The sequence below is a fragment of the Lycorma delicatula genome, chromosome 1, assembly GCF_047948215.1.
Source record: "Lycorma delicatula isolate Av1 chromosome 1, ASM4794821v1, whole genome shotgun sequence".
Lineage (NCBI taxonomy): Eukaryota > Metazoa > Arthropoda > Insecta > Hemiptera > Fulgoridae > Lycorma > Lycorma delicatula.
In genome coordinates, this window is record NC_134455.1 from 191125892 (window position 1) to 191141350 (window position 15459).

A 15459-nucleotide genomic window follows, 5' to 3' on the forward strand; every position below is an offset into this window, starting at 1 on the left:
GTAAAATATACAATAGTTACCAGGATAGTTTTTATTAAGTAAGATTGGGTAAAAGAATCTAAAAGACTAACAAATACATTCAGGATGTCACAAAAATAAAATGAAATTGTGATAATCTCAAAGTTAACAGAATGTGAAACTATATTTTCAGAACATGAGTAAAAGAATGAACTGCATTAAATAATATTGTTGATTATATCCTACTCACAGCGGTATAAATTTTATGTGAAATTTTCTGCTATTATTAAAGATAACAATAAAACAAATAAATTCTCTTGAAAATACACGTATATAAAAAAGCAAACAGGACGATCCCATTTAACACATCACAAGTAAAACTCTGCGGGGGTCCAATTAAGTTTAATACTTTCTGCTTACTTTAATACTTTTTTTTTACTATTTAATACTTTCTTGAGTAGCACCCTGCTATTATTGTATAAGACATCTTTGCCTGTTGTTACTGCATAATAAATAATTACATGAGAACTAATGCATTTTCAATATTATTATTCTTTAATTAAAAAAAAAATTCAAGTAATTACTAGTTACTTATTGACTATCTAATGTAAGTATTTAGACCAGCAGGTAGGTACTATGCCTTATGCGTCCCCATAATAATCATCAATAAAGCCTTGGATTGACCAATTTTAAAAAAGGATCAATAATCAGTCATAATAAATATAAAAGATAACAAAGTTCCAGGCTTTGAAAGAATCTCTTCTGAATTTCATGAAAAAATTTTAAAGTTACTGGAAAATCTTTTAACGGAATTATAACCAAAGGTGTATTATGAAATCATTTACAAAATTTGTTATTTTCCTTCAAATACAATACAGTTTGCATATGATCTTTATCAAAATTATAAAAACTTATGTAATTATCAAATTTTCCTTTCGGACACTATTTTGAAACTATTTCTAGAAGTTTTATTAAGAAGATTAGAGGACTGAGATTTAAGAAACAACATTTCTATTCTCACTAACCTTACTTGTTTTATTTATAAACAATCAAATGGAGCAAGATGTCTGGATTCAGGATGTGAATCAATTGCTGCTTTATGCTAATATTCCTGCATCAGAAACTAAAATTTAGAGAAAACTGTTAATAAAATAAAAAATTATTGTAACAAATATTAATTAGAAGTAGATTTAGGCAAATCCAAAATCATAATTATAATGTTTAGTCTGGGTCACTAAAAGTACATGAAAAATGTTTAACAGGAAAAACTTTTAATTCAGCAGTAATGTGTCTGGAGATCCAACTTTCCATTACTATCTCATTCTTAAGCCCATTTGAAAGGAAAAATGACAATAGCAAAATTTTCCATAAATATATATAGTTCACAGAATAATTTTTTTTTGGAGGAGTGATTGTTTTTAAAGTGAATGAATGAAAAGAGAGAATCTATCATAGATTCATTATCTATATTCAAAATTAAATATAAAACTGGAAACAAAGATTTAAAATTTAATCATGATTAAAATAAAAGAATAGTATGTTAAGCTCACAGAAGAAAGCAACAGGAAACCACTTCACTCTTCACTTTTTAGAGAAACCAAGCGTTGGGATACATCTCATCTTGTGAACAGCTATGCAACTTTCAGGAGTGTCTTGTATCTTAAGTGAAACACTATTTTTATGGTTGTATTACCTCGCATTAAAACAGAAACATTCACTTCAGTTCACTGAAGCAACAATGGATCACATATGTGACTGAAATACAGTGTATTTCCTAACTACATTTTATACTAAAATAAATCAAAAATTCTGAAAGGAAATCATTTTTGCAAAATTCAACATCGATGTGAAGAAAAGTAAGAATGTACTACTTTTCTTAAACCTTCTAAAGTACTACTTTTCTCAAACCTTCTAATGTACTACTTTTCTTAAACCTTCTGTCAGGTGTGAAATTTTTTCCAATTGAAAAATTATTCAGTATAATACATTATACTAAAATATTAAACCTTTCCACCTGGTAATCAATCTACCTGGTCTTACTAGCATTGATATTGTATCATCTTTAATCAACATACTCAGTGAAAGTTAAATTTTATTTGAATTCTCTTTCAATAACAACTCGCATACAGTTCAACATTTGTATATTATAAAATCTAAGGGTTAGTTTTAAGCCTAAATGTACCTCAGTCTGAATAATATCTTCAATGAAAAACACAATCACTAATCAAAAATGCTGTTATTTCATTGGTGATCAATATTTAGCCACATTACATGTTAGTATACAAAGGAGGAGGCATATGAAAACCGAATTGCAATCTAAATAATGGCTAGATATTCATAAAAATTTCAAATTAAATATTATTTTTTAAATAAACGACAAGTAAAACATATGAAAAACTGAATGCAAACTTATATGGGAAAAGACCCATAGAGAAAACTGGGATGGGTATTACCAAATGGGGAATGATGTTTGGATTCAGGATGTGAATCAATTGCTGCTTATTAAAGGTTATTAAAAGTTCACACCTGCCAAAAAAAAAATTAATTATACTGTTTAAAAAGAAAATAAACAGTGTTTTTCAACTTACACTTTTCATAAATTTCAGTAGTAGAAAAATTAGCTCCTAATAGGAAACAGCATAACAATTACTACTTGACCATAATCTATTTCAATACATTTTTGGATAAACTTATTAATACCTCTATAATTAGACTTAGTATTTAACAGCCAATATTAAGCAACTGCAATAGTTCAATAGTAAAATATTAAATAACGCTCTTTCAAGTTAATATAATCAGTAAAGGACAACCATGTTAATGTAAATTAATACAAAAGCCTTTCACATTCTCAAATGATTCCATAAAATAAACAATCTTAAGGATTTGATCTTTATAAATATGGTTAATTTTTAATTACATCTAAGAAATAATGGTTTTACAAAGCTACAAATGTATTTTATAAATGAAACGCTAAACTAAATTTTCAGATCTTGAATCGGTTCCGGCAATCAGTAAATACAGTTTACACACAACTCGGCAAGTTGAAACAATAAAATTTATACAAACTTACCTCAAAGTTAGTGTTAGAAAAATACTTTCGATTTCTTCAAAGAAAACGCCGTAGAAATAAGTTTAATTTTTTGATAAACATAACCTCAATATGTAGAAGAAAAAATACTATAAGTAAACAAGTAGGTAAATGACTACTACCTAAACTATATCACAGTAGATTTTTACAAGAATAATTCACAAACACATTCCATTTATATAGTCAACTACCTTTCTTATTTATAGCGAATTGTGAACAAAAGAATCAAAAATCCACCTACGCGAGACAGCTGATTCGTAACCACCTTCTTAAGTGCTGTCAACTAAAAGCGTCATTAGCATCTGTTATGACAAGCCTCAACTCCGTGCTCCCACCATGGCAGCTTTATTAATTTAAGTATCTGATCGCCCATAAGAAAGAAGAAATCTCTGAAATACTTTTCATTCTAATCTATTTCTCCCAGATTTATTCGTGACAACAGAAAATTTTTGCTGTTGAGTTTTATTCTTTTTCAAAGCGTTTTACGATGATACTTAGGTAAGTAAGCTACACGCATCCTGGCCCGAGTCGCAAACAAATGGAATTGCCGTTCTCAAGATTAAACACATCTTATTAAGGAAAGGAAAGAATGTAATGGTTTCTCTAGTTACTTCTGAGTTATATTAGTTTTACTGTTTTATATCGTATCATACGCTCTCAGAAAATCATTTGATATTTATTACTGAAACTGAGATCTCACTGTTCACCAATGAACTGATAGTAAAGTGAATATGATATTCTCTGTGAAAGCAACTCTGATGAATGCCTTTTAGAACTAAAAGAAACTAGGTTGTGTATAGTCCCAATATAAATAGTTGTAAAGATCAGTTTTAACGTACTTTATAAACCTTATACCATTAAAAAATTATTAATACACTTTTTTCTTGTTTCAACTAGGGTAATTACTATTATTTTTTTCAGAAGATAATAAAAACTAATGTGTTTTTATTACCGAGCTATAGATAATATGTTCAAAGAACCAGCCAACTGATGAGGATGAACAAACATAAATTGAAATAACGTAGTAATCACTCGAGTGTATTTTTTAAAATGATGACCACGTAGTGTCTGGTTCCCGTTATAGGCTGAATAGATGTAATCTTTGGTCATTTTAGTTCGTTAGAAAATTTACTATTATTAATAGAAATATTTATTATATGAATGGGTAACACCAAGAACGTTTTTGAGTATACTAACACTTACAAGAATTGTTTTCTAATTCAAATTACATTTTTAAAACTGAAGTTAATTGATAGTTTGCCGATAAATATTTATTATTACATACCCAATTTTGTACCCTCATGTCATTGTTGTATTTTTGTTGAGTAATAATGGTAATTTTTTTTTATTAATACTTTTAAGTATTATGTAACATCTAAGTCTGCTCCCACTTTAGCAAAAAGGTACATAAAACTATAAGATCTTATGAAATAAAATGAGGAATATAGTAATTAACTAAGCTTGAAAATATTAAAAGAACAAAAATATGACAAGCATTTAACAAATAATAATCTTAGTATAATTTAATACTATACAGAATATAACACAATACGAAAGAAAAATGAATATGTTTACAACTTTTAAACCATTTCTACGTTCCATCTGTTCGAAAAAATCTGTACGCCTATTACATTACATATACACATTTTTTTTAAATGAAAAGTACAATAAATTTTATTTCACTAATAACTTCTGATATTTTTTCATATTTTTTTATTGTTATTATTGAATTATTATTTATAGTAATTTTTTTGCAATCAGAGGTTAATAATTATTAATTATTCAATATATTTAAATTTAAAAAAAAGAAAAGGAGATTAAATCTGATTCGAACTATGTGCCTTCCCCTTGTAAGATCCAAATATTTCAGTAATTAAAATTTTATTTAACTATAACTCTGGAACCAATGAAAATAAGTACCACTTACGATAATATCGTTGAAAAGCTCTCAATGAGGGCTTATTGATACAGTTAAGAAAAGGTCCAAAATCCAATTTCTTGGATTTTGGGCTTTTTTTGACACCTTTGGTTCAGTCGATTGCAATCAAAAGAGGAGGTACACAACTAGATGTTACAACAGTACTAAATCCAAAATTTCAACATTCTACGGGTAATCGTTTTTGAGTTATGAGAGATACATACGTACGTAGAGACGTCACGGCGAAACTAACAAAATGGATTCAGGAATGGTAAAAATGCATATTTCTTTATTTTATTTTAAATAGATAAAATCTGAAAACTGAAATTTTTCGCGATCACAATACTTCGTTTACTTCGTTCAAGGAAGTAAAAAGTTGTACCTAATAAAAAGTAACCAACCCAGACATGGACGTATCCAGAAGGGGACAAGGGGTAGCAGCTGTTCCACTTCCAAGATGGAAAAAGTTTTTAAAAAATAAAACTAAAATATATATATATATATATATATATATATATAAAACACATTTTTGAAAAATTTTAAATTAAACTTTTTAAAGAAACTAATTACAAATTAGAGACACTCGCACCGTCTTTGAGAAGATTTAAGAAGTACTGTTACACACCGGCCTCATCATACTTTCGGCAACAAGAATTTTCTAGAATCGTCTCGTCACTCTCATCTCATTTCAAGACACGACGGGTTTATTCCAGAAGCTATTTAACATGTGCATAAGAGCGCATTTTGGTTGGAGTCAGTACAGTTGTTTCTTTCACACGAGTGTTTAAGTAGTGTACGCACTCTTTTACGACTGTGAAGTTTGTTTTATCGTTTCCGTTACCTGCCATCCACTTTATTACGAGTATAAAGAATGGATATAGAACATTTTTGGGAAGTAGCCTACTGTGACGTTTATTACATACTATTATTTAACTTGCAATGTATTTACCGTAGATTTACAAAAGCGCGGCTCTTGCCGCGCTTAAAAGGTATGTGACTTAAATTTGTTATTCTTCATTTTTTGGTTTTCTTTCTACACTTTCAAGTGTTATGCCATTAGGGATTCTTTTGGATCTTACAACGTAAAATAGAGTTTCTTTTAAAGTTATAATTTTTGTTTAGTTCTTCTAAATAATCAATACTTTTGAAGAACAATTAAAAATAATTCAAAACGTGGCCTAATTACCAATATTGTTTTGGGCAGTTGCTCGGTTTTTATATCGATAAAATCGGCTCGTTTCTAATGTATCTTGAATTCGTCAATAAACAAAGAAAAACATTGTACTACTTTATAACAAAATCATGATTATGATATGGAAAAATTTGTTTTGGAGTCCCTCCAAAACAAAATGTCTGTTTTTAAAAATGTCTGATAAACTTTCTATTAATGATTTTTCCATAAGTTTTTAATGTTATAATGATGAGTCATATTTTTGAATTAAGCTCAACTTGTAGATTCATATAAAGTATAAAACTCAATTCTGAAAAAATGTCAACCTTCCTTGTCAAACCAATATAGTGAGATCCCACGTCTGTCCACATCAACGTCTGGTCATATAAAATCTTTCTTTTTTGTAGTGAATTTAAAACGAAAAAAACACCAGCAGCAGCGATGAGGATGAGGACAAAGAAGTACAATCATCCTCTGGTTCAAACCTGCGACTGCAGCCCTTCTTCTATGGTTCAAAAAAATGTGCAACAGAGTGAAACCGAAGACGACGGTTGTCATGAAGATGTTACTGGAAAATTCATCGGCCTGGAGTGTATTATGCCGTTGAGAAGAAAACCCGTGTCTTGGAAAATGTCTGGGTTCCTTCGAAGGACTACGATTTTGCAGCAGATGCCAAACACCTCAAAGGAAACACAATCATCAGGGGCTGGACGTATTTTCACCATGGCTAACTTACTCGGGTGACTCACAGGTGGTTTCTATAAATATTGTGTGTTGTTTCCGCCGTCAGCCAGAACGATGAGAGATGATTGGATTCTTTTTTCATCAGACCTTTCACTAATTATAAGACGTGTACGATTATTGCAAAGCACGTTCATGGAGAGCGTTCCAGTGGACATCCAACCTCACCACCAGTTTTCACGAAAATTAATAGAAAAAACAAAGTAGTACTGTCCTCAATCGTTTGCTGCATCATTTTTCCGGCACACATGATTTACGTCTTAGGCAAAAACCTAGATGAAGGCTTACTTAAATTGACTTATGCAATTTACCCATCAAAGCAGGCGATTCACAACTAAAAGACCATTTTCAGCATGGACCGAAAAACGTGTCATACCGACCATCTATCATCCAAAATGACATAATAAATCTATGTGGTACTACAGTTAGGAAACACATTACAAGGGTTAATAAACCTTGTGTTTACAGTATTTTTGACGAAACCGCGGATATTTCTAGCAAAAAACAGCTGTGTATTGAATTTCGTTTCTTCGATTAATAGGCTTACGAAATCGAAGGCTTTTTAGTTTTGTAGAACTTGAAGGATTTAATGCCGTGAGTATTGCCAAAGCCATTGAAAATTTTGTGACAAACTTAAAATCACACTCTGAAAAGTGTGTGGGGTTAGGCTTTGACGGATGTCCCAGATACCTGGAAAGAAGGAAGTGTCTTGAGACAAAAGTACAATATAGTCTTCTACTTTCATTGCTCTTCTCACAAGCTTTACCTTGTCGTAAACTATTTAAACGTTATCTCAGAAATTTGAAACTCCGTTGTAATTATCATGGAGATAATCACATTTTTTTGCAAATCCATTTCACTATGCAATCTTATTGCTAGCATTCATAAATCGTGTAAAACTATGTGGTCAGAGAAATACAAGAGCATCCGTGTTTTAAGGATCACTTTGTTGATATTGTTAATGCAATAAAGACCTCATTCCGAAGAGGGAAACATTTATTGTGTCAGTAGCATTAATTGCTAAGTATTCCATTATAATGGAACCCGTAACAAATGCGCTTCAATTGAAGACACCTCACATAGTCAAATGCAACCAGCACATTCAAACTGTTCTTGTCATGCTGCGAGTTCATAATGAAGATACAGAGAATGTCACGAAAGCCGTTCTAAAAGAAGTAGGCGACATAGTAAGGCACTTCAATGCTGATATAAACGCCACTCGCACTAATGGCCGTCAGAAACAGAAGTAGTCATTTAGCCAAAAGTCCATCTGAATTTTGGAGAATAATTCCTTACTTGGATTCCATCACATCATCTATTATTATACCATACCATCATATCATCTTTATGTGTATGATTTTCTACATAGCACTCCCCTCCCACCATGAAAAAAGTTAAATTCAGAAAGCTGTCCCCCTTCCATTTTGAGCTGGAAGATGTTGCAAATGCTAAAACATAAGAATCTTAGTAAGAAAATTCTTTATGCATCATCATATACATAAAAAGAAAGAATTTATATTTATATTTATATATATATATAAAATATGTTTTATATTTTTTTTATTCTTTTCTTGGGGTTATACACAAATAATTAAACTGAAGTGTTTCTCTGTAAACAAAAGCAAATTTTACCTATTTACAAATTTTAAATTGTTAATTACATTAATTATAAAGCTTACCTGTAAACCAAAGAAACAACATACAAAGTCTTATTATTCTCTATGTCGTTCCCCTCTTTTACAAAGGATTTTTTGTTAGCCTAATTCAATTAGTCATTATCACGCTACATGTTCATTAATTTCTTATTCTTTTTATCTCTTGCACCATCAGGTGTTTAACTGACCAACCTCAAACCTGTGCGGTAAATTCAATCGTATTAGGGAAATATACTTTCCTTACATCTCCCTTCCCAGGGGAAAAAAGTTTGCTACAAAATTCTATGAAGTCATACGTAAGTGTCCCCGTTATTCTCATCATCCGTAGTATCGGGACTGGGGTAAGTTTGGCAATATGAAACAGATGTGATTCTGATTTTTTGAGACTTGTGTCAATTTCATACATCGATCTTGATATTTTATTCAAAATTCTGTATGGACCAATCCTTAATTCATCTAGTTTTTTTGGTTTAGATGATTTCCATTTTCAACATATACTAGGTCTCCAACTCGTAGTTTCTTCTGTTTTTATCTAACAGATTTTTATTGTATTTATGAAATTTCATACTACTTTCTAGAGCAATTTTCTTATCGTATTTAAATCCTCGTTTGTTTTCTTTTGCTTTAATTTATTTGGTAATAATCCTCTTGATTTGTTTTTTATACAGATCTCGCAGTTTCTACAAATGTTCCTTATATTCCTTGTTATATATTTTGTTGATTAATCTGGTCCTACTTTGCTTTGCATCTGTTTTATTCCTGTGTGGCAGGAATCTCGGTGTGTGTTTTCTATAACTTTTTACAAAACTCTTCCGATAGTATAATTTTCTCTTTATTTCTTACCTTTTTGTAGTACAGATTATCTTATATTATCTGTCTATTTTTGTTATCCTTTAAATTTCTGTTCCTTTTTTGATCTAGAATATCTTCTAATTTTATTAAATTTACAATTTTCAAATCGTCATCTCTATTTTCATGGGATTCTAATACTGGATTTCTACTTAAGCAGTCTCCTTCTAAATTAACTTTACCCAGACGGTAAATTAGTTCAAAATCATACTGTGACAAATAATAAGTTATATCACCTAATTCCTCATCGGTTCTAGCTTTCATTTTTTCTAATGGCTTATGGTCTGAAAAAACTTTGAATGATCTGCCCTAGAGCCAGTGCTGACAATATTTTATTGATTCCTTTACTGCTAGACATTCTAAATAAATTGCTTTCTTTCTTTTTTGAGATTCATTTAATTTCTTTGAAAAGTACGCCACGGGTTTTCGACTTCTGTTTTATTATTTGACTAGCTTTTACCTTTGGCTTCGCTCGCGGTGAACCTTTAAACGAAATACGCAAGCAACTTTGTCATGTCGATCAGTGGCTTTTTGCCCGGGCATTAGCTCTTTAGTTACATCCTGCCACGAAGGATTACAGGTAAAAGTTACAAAGAGGTCAGGCCTGCCGTAAGTTCGTACATAAGCGAAAGCGTCTTGAGTATATTCATGCAGATTACGGGGACTGTTCACAAAAGTAGAAGGCAGAATAACCATCTTGCCTATGTCGTTAGGTCTAATATTACCACCTGCGCTAATCGCATCTTGTAGATGAATGTAATTTTCAGCTCGTAATTTCGTCTGGTTTATAGAAATTTAACGAAGGCGTTCGCTCTCTACTTTAATATACATATCTACCAAGAATTGATGAAAGAGTTGCCTTGACCCCGAAAGGAGATTGAAGTCGTGCTTTCGAAGCATCATGTGATACGCATAAAAATCCATGCAGGAAACTTTTTTATTGGGAATTGGCTGTCTTGTTGTTGGATTAATGACTGGAATATTGAAACGATATCCTGGCTCACCTTTACTGAAAATTAACGGATACTGCAAAGCATCATAAAATTTATGAGTATCGGCTACGCGTTTCAGCGTATTATCATGTGCCCGTAACACTATGTCTCGTGGAGAGCATGGGTCACCAGTAACCACATCAGCAACTTCATTGATCATCGACACATTATAACGCCTCTCATATTCGCCACGTGGAGTCCGATCAGCATGAATGACCACTATGTAATTATCTGGAGGCCATTTTTCTATTGCATTTTTAAAGGTATTTACCAACAAATTGTGGCTGTGTAACATTCGTTGAATTTTCAATACTGTACCTCTTTCGACTCCTTCAATATACTGACAACGGCGGTTTACTTCATTTTCTTCATTACCCATAAAATACACCTGCAAAAATTTATGCTGTTCATTATCTGCTGGAAAAAGTGATCCAATTTGATGATATATCTGTCCTTGTACAGTAAAAGTTGGTGAAAATCCGGGAATTCTTATCACTTTATCTACTCCAAAGGATGTCATTTACAGCAAGAGTTATACTTTCTGATTTTACTTAAAAATTGCTTCGACTCATCTGTAACACTTAAATATTGAGTTTTCAAAGGCTCCTCTGGTTCACCAAGTAAAGGAAGCGAAACTTTACCACTGGAACAGCACATTCCAGCAGTTTCATCTTTCCATTTCAAAGTATCGCAATGCTGACATTTTCTATTCATTGAGCCAATACCAATTAAAGAATGATTACGGTATTCAAGTGAAGGATCATATTGAAATCCAGAATTATTAAATACAGACCAATTGTTACGCATGAAATTTCGACGGCGCGCGATTTGCATTTCTGCATGAACGATTCTTCTCGCCTGCGATTGTTCTGGAGTTTCTCTCGCTCTTATAGCTGCCTGCTGTTCAGCTTGTCTTTCTAAACGAACTTGTGTTTGAATTGGCGTTTCAGCTGCTCTTTTGGTAGCTTGGCGTTCAGCTTACTCATCTAACCTTTCTTGTCTCTGAGAAGTTGTTTCACCAGCCCTCAAAGCACATTGTCGCCTCGCTTGTTGTTGTCGTCTTACTTCTGTGTGAGCGGAAGATTCTTGAGTTCGAGCTACTTTTGCCGCCCGGGCCCGTGATGAATCCCTGGATAGGTTAGATTTGCCGGCCTCCGTGGCGCGAGTGGTAGCGTCTCGGCCTTTCATCCGGAGGTCCCGGGTTCGAATCCCGGTCAGGTATGGCATTTTTCACACACGCTACAAAATATTCATCTCATCCTCTGCGGAATGAATTGCTTGACTGCGGACCCGGAGGTAAAACAAACAAAAGAAAGGTTAGATTTGCGCTTCTGAGGCATTTTAGAAAAAAAAACAGTAAAAACTGAAAATAGCGTTAGAAGTAAAACAATAAACAGGCACCTAACCTCAAAAACTGGAAAAGTATTGCTTAGAAGTGACAGAAGAATAACAATAAATATAGAAGGATTCGAAACAGCAGAAGCACTATACTCAACTGAATAGTGACTTGACCGTCGGTATTACAGTGTTGTATTGGCACTTTATTCATTTACTTACACTTACTGGAACGCCAGATGGCATTGAATTTGGTCAAATTTTTTGTCGGACGATCATACCTACCAATATAAATTTTTTTACCCTCCCGAAAAAATAATGTTTTTTTTTTTTTACTAAAAAGTGTCCTATGTCCTTCGCAATACCTTTGAGAATATGTGTACGAAGTTTCATGATGATCGGTTGAGTAGTTTCTGCGTGAAATCGTAACAAACAAACAAACTCATATTCACATTTATAATATAAGAAAGGATTATGGTAGTTACAACACAGCCTCTATACCCCGTAAACTTGCAACTCTGTATACATGAACTGGTAAAGCTGGATCAAAAATGGTTAGTACTGGCTGGCTACAAAGAAAATTCTTCTCCTGACATTCTTCTGACCAAATGAATCTTTGTCCTTTACGTAATATATTATGTAATGGATCTAGTACCATTGAAATGTTAGGTACGTATTCACTGTAAAAGTTTATTTTTCTAAGAATTGTCTAACGTTTTTCTGTGTTTTCGACATAGGGAAATTTCTTATTGAGATTAGGTTTTCTTTTATCGGAGAAACTGAATTGTGTTTTATTACGTGACCTAAATATTTGACCGAGTCCAATGCAAATGTATATTTAGAAAATTTCAATCTGAAACCTTCCATTATTATTGCTTCTAGTAATCGTAATAAATGGTTCATATGTTCTTCAAAAGATTTCGAGAAAATTAAAATGTCATCTATATAGTTTACCGTGAAGTCTGATGATTCGTGTTTCCTTATTATATTACTTAAGATCTTTGAAAAATAGCCGGCGAGGTCTTTAATCCAAACGGATTCTAGTTGTGGTCGTGAATTACCACGAACTAAAAAGAAACAGTCATCGGCGAAAGCCTGGGTCGTGACCCCTTCTGGAAATGTCAATCCCAGAAATCCATCGAATACCAGGTTCCACAGCAGGAGACCGAGAACGGAACCCTCCGGGCTTCCCCTGGTAACGGATTTTTCTACAATTAGGTGCGCATCCTTAAACAGAGCCGTACGGTTAGAAAAATAGTCACGTACCACGGCCTGTAGGGCTACGGGAACATTGCGACGTTCCAACTCACAGGGGATAGAACTCCAACACAAGGAAGGAAATGCTGCCTCTATGTCTATAAAAATTGCCAAAACATATTTACAGTCGGCGCTTTCCACCTTGGCAAGAGCATTTAAGATGCAATCCTCGGTGACAACCCCTTTCGTGAAGACATACTGGTCTCAATTTAGAAAATAGTTCACCTCAATGCTTTCCCGAGCCGTTCCACAACCACCCTTTCAAGCAACTTGCCGATTACCGGCAAGAGGCTGATGGGTCGAAAACTGCCGACCTCACTAGGATCCTTTCCTGGTTTTAAGAGCACCCTCACCAAAGCTACTTTCCAACAAGTCGGGAAGCAGCTCCAGCTTAGGCACCTCGAGAACAGCCTGCCAAGTGGCTCTCTTATGACAGGCAGCAGATAGAATAATATATATGGATCAAGTTGGTCAATACCCGGTGCCTTTTTCAGTGCCATTCGAGAAACCACTCAGTCTATATCAACGGGATCCACAGCCTGTACTGCATATCTTATTGGAGTCCAACCATTATTTGTGAATGTTTCACAAACATTTTATTTTCCATTTCTTCCATTCTGATTCAACTGTACATTTTAACAGCATATAGAAAAAATGTCAAAATTTCTATTTTCTTCTTATCCTGAGTTATATCAAATCTTTTACACTTCTTTTCAAATCTATAAATCCAGTGGTGTGCGTTCAAGTTTTTCCCATTAAATCTCTCAATTGTAAATTCCTTTGCTATTTCCCCTATATTTTGGGTTTCAGGTTTTTGTTGATAACTTTCAAGTAATTTTTCTAACATCTTTACCAATGGTTGTTCTGAGGCACTAATATTAGCAGTATGTGATGCTGTTACTTTTTCTTCTTAGTAAAAATCATTAAATTGCAAATTGCCCCCTTCATCTAAATACATCTTCAGCATTTCTGTAGTTGTATTAAATCATATCCTTCTTGTTTGTGTTTTTTACCTTAGCAAATGCTTGTGTATTCATAATTGTTGTATGTAACATTATTGGCTGTGTTCATCTGGAATCTTTAATGTATGGCTATCCGGTGTAGATATTGAGGTTATACACAAGTTATTTATTTTTCCATCTGCCAAGCTTCGAACCATAAAATTGAATCTAAGTTTATCCAATGTGAACTTTCAATGAGAATGTTGTTTTATAATGTGTTTTATATTTTCTTTTGTTCTTTTCTTGGAGTTAAACACAAATAATTAAACTGAAATGTTTCTCTGTAAACCAAGGTAAATTTTATTTATTTATAAATTTTACAATTGCTAATTAATTACATTAATTATAAAGCTTACCTGTAAACCAAAGAAACATTCAAAGCCTATCATTCTCCATTTGTTCCCCTCTTTTACAAACGATTTTTTGTTAGTCTAATTCAATTAGTCATTATCATGCCACATATTTATTAATTTCTTATTCTTTTTATCTCATACACCATCAGGTGTTTAATTTACCAATCCATCAAACTTGTGTGGTAAATTCAATCGTATTAAGGAAGTAATATATATATGTATAATGTGTGTTGGCATCAATTTTTTTTTTAATTTCAAAAATGATTTAACCAATGATCACTACATTCAAAGGGGACAGTTTGTTATTCAAATGTATGTTCCCACAGGTAAGATCAATTTTCTAAGGATTCTCATGAAAGATTTATCTGCAATTGATGGATATTTGAATGTAATACATAAACAGACCATGCGTTAATAGTCTGATGTACAGACATAAGGTTTTACGCTGGGAGTAGGACAAAACAAACTGTTAGTGATGTACTCACAGAGAATAGGACAAGCCATCTCATTCATATATTTTGGAAATATTTCTGAACATTTCTAGTGCATTAGCACCCTGCAATAAATAAGCAACTTTCAAAATTAGGTTGCATAGTGATGGAGACTGAAACAGAGAGAAGTTATTTTAAGGATAGGGAAAAAATCTTACAAAATAGACTTCAATGTAAGTTCCTCAGTGCATTATATCCTCATGAAAGTACTTGCTTGATTATTTATAATATAATTTATAGTACTTTTATATTTGTTCTACTTGATATGTTTTCATAATTATCCATTCTTCAAGGTTGTAAAGTATTTGCATCTGTTAATGACACACTACTGCTGATTATTTTGGAAGGAAGTGAAGTTTTATGAAAATGAGACCAGCAAAATAATAGAAGAATGGAGATTATTATAAAAATTATTTATGTAATCTATAGTAATAAATTTATTATGAAATTCATTATACTTTTAAAACTATAATAATGTTGTAGTGTTTTCTGACCGTCAAGAAATCCACTTTATGACCAACATCAATTTTACATTCAGAACATTTGTTGAGGCTTGCTCAACAAAAAGGTGTTTGAATTAATTCTCCATAAATGATGTGAAAATCTTGTTTCCTGTGATTTACACATGATTAAGTGAATTCTTACAGGAA

At 32.5% G+C, this 15459-nt stretch overlaps 1 protein-coding gene across 11 annotated transcripts in view; it reads right to left on the bottom strand.

Annotated features, from left to right (window-relative positions):
• The window catches only part of LOC142326451 (ATP-binding cassette sub-family C member 5-like), a 256658-nt gene extending 253323 nt beyond the window's left edge, over window positions 1–3335 (bottom strand). For all 11 annotated transcript variants that reach the window (XM_075369001.1, XM_075369080.1, XM_075369052.1 and 8 more), the window contains exon 1: window positions 3029–3335. The gene's annotated coding sequence lies outside the window, so the exon portion shown is untranslated. The remainder of the gene's footprint in view (window positions 1–3028) is intronic.
• Window positions 3336–15459: the final 12124 nt, after the last annotated feature.